Raw genomic sequence first — 3109 nt, 5'->3', positions numbered from 1 at the left:
CTGACTATTGTTTGGTTGTTTTTACAGGTTTTGCTGGATTGACAGAAACTGGATTTCCTATTTTTGTGACATTTAGGACGTCTGATTACAGCAGAAAGCCGACTGTCAGGTTCCTTCACTTTTACATTTATACTCACCGAAACAAGTTATGTTCACTCTTATTTCTTTTCTCATTAAATATTTGCAAAGCATCAGAACAAACCGACTCTTGAAGACACTTAAGCGCATGTAGAAGCTGTTTTTATCGTACTTTGTGGACTTTTCGTATCATTTCGTGCTCGTATTTCGCGGCCGCTCCACTAAACCTGAACTCCATGTGGCGGATGTTCAGACTTCATATCCAGTGTCAAACATTTAATCACCGTTTCTTTTTTTTTTTTCTTCCTGCACCGTGTTGATGAATTTCCCCCCGTTTTTGCCAATATTAATATCATCCTCCCATCCCTGCCAATAAAGCATATTGATCTGATTAGAGAGAGAGTGGGCGGGCGGGCGAGCGAGGCTGACTGGAGAGCGTAATGGGGAAGCATTGATTATGGCTGATAACCGGCTCTTTGATGTGGATAATGCAGCCTCCCTCTTCCTGCCTTTACACTCTAAAACCCCCGGGCCTCAGAGGATATTGGGTTTACAGAGAGAGAGAGAGAGAGTGTGAGTGTTCTCGTGGCGCACGAGCTAGAACGTGACAGAAAGAGGTTCTGTGGGAGCCAGTTCATGTGGAAGGTTTCTAAAAGGTTCTGAGAACGTTTCCTGAAGTCCTACTAATGATTCCAGCCAGAAGTTTGCTTTTAGTTCCCCGAATGTTCTTCTTAAAGGCGGGATGGGTAAAGCCCGTTGCACCCTAAAGTTCTCAAAACCGAATGCTGGTTCTAGAACGTTCTTCCTTTGTTGTCCTGTCAGTAAAGTAGTTCTGATTCTGATGTGGCGTTGTGGAACATTGTGGTTTTAGAGCTTCCATAATGTGTTCCCTCAACAACATCCCCAAAACGTCCTCAGAACACTGCAGCCAGAATGTTCCACCTTTGTTCGTACATCGCAGTACGGGAGCGTCTCGTAGAAATCATCTGAGGCCTCGGAAAACATTTTTCGATTGCTGGTTTGAGAACATTAATCCCTTGTTATTGCGGAACGTTGTGAGAATGTTCAGTAGGAGAACTTTCTTTATTGTTTTCCCTCAACAACATCCCCAAAATGCTCTCAGAACATTGCAGCCAGAACGTTCCACCTTTGTTCAGTGCAGGAACGTCTCATAAAGAACGTTCTGTCATCTGAGGTCTTAATAACATATTAAAATGAATGAATGTTCTTGTGAATGTTGTGTTGAGAACATCTTTTCTTTGTTATCATTATAGAAGAATGTTCTTTGAGTGTTCCATCAACAAAAAGGCAACGTGTTCTACGTTGAATATATTGCATCACAGGAACATTACATTCAATTTTTTAAACGTTAGTTTGAGAACAGTTCTCCTTTATCATGGAACATTGTGAGACTGAAGAACTTTCTACAGTATGTTCCCTCAACAACATCCTCAGAACATTGCAGCCAGAATATTCCACCTTTGTTAATAAATCACAGCACAGGAACGTCTCATAGAGAACGTTCTGTCATCTGAGGTCAAGATAACATCTTGAATATATTTTTTTCCTAATATTGCAGGAGAACATCCTTCCTTTGTTCTCACTGTGGAAACATTTTATAGAACAAAGTCTAATGTTGTGTTCCCCCAACAAAAAGGCAAAATGTTCTACCTTTACCTTTATACAGGAACATTCTAAAAACGTTCTGTCATCTGACGTTCTAGGTTGTTATCATGGAACATTGTGGGAATGTTTTGATAGATTCTGTTATGTGTTCCCTCAACAACATCCTCAGAACATTGCAGCCAGAACGTTCCACCTTTATATTAATATATCTGTCACCTAAAAACTTTTTAATGTTGCAATGAGGACGTCCTTCCTTTGTCGTCACTGAAGAACGTTCTCATCGAAGAACGTTCTCCATCAACAAAAAGACAAAATGTTCCGCCTTTAGTACATCACTTGTTTTGAATCGCGTTGACTCGTTTCTCGTTGTCTTGAGTCACGTCTGTGTTGTTTTTGTCTCATTTTTTTTCTTGTTTATGAAGTTCTGTTTGTCTTTTTGTGAACTTTTGTCTCTTTCTGTCATTTTGTGTCTCGTTTTGTGTTTTTTTTGTCACATCTTTTTTGTTTTCTGTCTAATTTTTTTGTCGTCCGGCGTCTCTTTTGTGTCTTCATGTCATGTTTGTGACGTTTTATTTGTTTCTCTTGGTGACAGGTTCTGTAGTTTTGTGTCATGTTGTGTTTTGTTTGCACGGTTTTGTGTCTGTTTGGTGTTTTTTGAAGTCACATTTTTTGTTCAGTTCACACTGTTAGTTGTTCTAGCCATTAATTATTGGTTTTGACTCCAAAAAGCATCAGATTTGATCATTTTTAGTTGGTTCGTTTGGACAAAACAGAACACTAATTTGGTCGTACTTTACAGTAATCTATCACAGCGTTCACCTGAAACAACAGCAATAACGGTGGGTATATACAAGCTACAAGTTTAAAATTTAACTTCTACACAATAAAGCCTCTGTGTCTTCTGTGCTCAGTCTTATTTTGTGCATTTTCAGTTAAACAGAAGCTGTAACGTGGCCGTCTCCTCTGGTGTTTGATGCGTTGTTGATGAAACTGGAATGACGGCGTTCACTTCCTGGTTGGGTCAGCCGCTACCTGATTGGTCGGGCTCTTGTCACATGACTCTACGACTAACCAGTGAATCGTACTAAGAGGAGCATTTTCAGGGGATTTAATACAAAGCGAGATTGTTTTTCTGACACAATTCCAAACGGCTCGTCTGTATGTAGATGGTTTTAAAACGTGTCTGTGTGGATGAAGCCTTAAATGAGGCAACTTGTTTCTGCAGTAAATCAGCTGAGGTTTGGCATTCAAGTCATTCAACTTAAATTTGTTGCACGTGCCTCCGTGATCTTAATCAGTGATTATATCTATAAGAAAGAAGGTTATTTGTTCTTTTTGCATGAAATTACATCATCCTGCAGACAGAGGTGCAACTTAAAGAACTTGATGGCAACAAACACAAAGT

General features: G+C 39.8%; 1 protein-coding gene across 1 annotated transcript in view; it reads right to left on the bottom strand.

The window, feature by feature from the left end:
* The window catches only part of LOC103363903 (protein sprouty homolog 3), a 55211-nt gene extending 52102 nt beyond the window's left edge, over window positions 1–3109 (bottom strand). The window contains exon 1 of the mRNA XM_008290859.1: window positions 3099–3109. The gene's annotated coding sequence lies outside the window, so the exon portion shown is untranslated. The remainder of the gene's footprint in view (window positions 1–3098) is intronic.

Source organism: Stegastes partitus, unplaced genomic scaffold (genome assembly GCF_000690725.1).
Source record: "Stegastes partitus isolate 25-593 unplaced genomic scaffold, Stegastes_partitus-1.0.2 Scaffold699, whole genome shotgun sequence".
Taxonomy (NCBI): domain Eukaryota; kingdom Metazoa; phylum Chordata; class Actinopteri; family Pomacentridae; genus Stegastes; species Stegastes partitus.
Note: the sequence above shows the minus strand (reverse complement) of the source record. Positions and strands in the feature narration are given on the sequence as shown.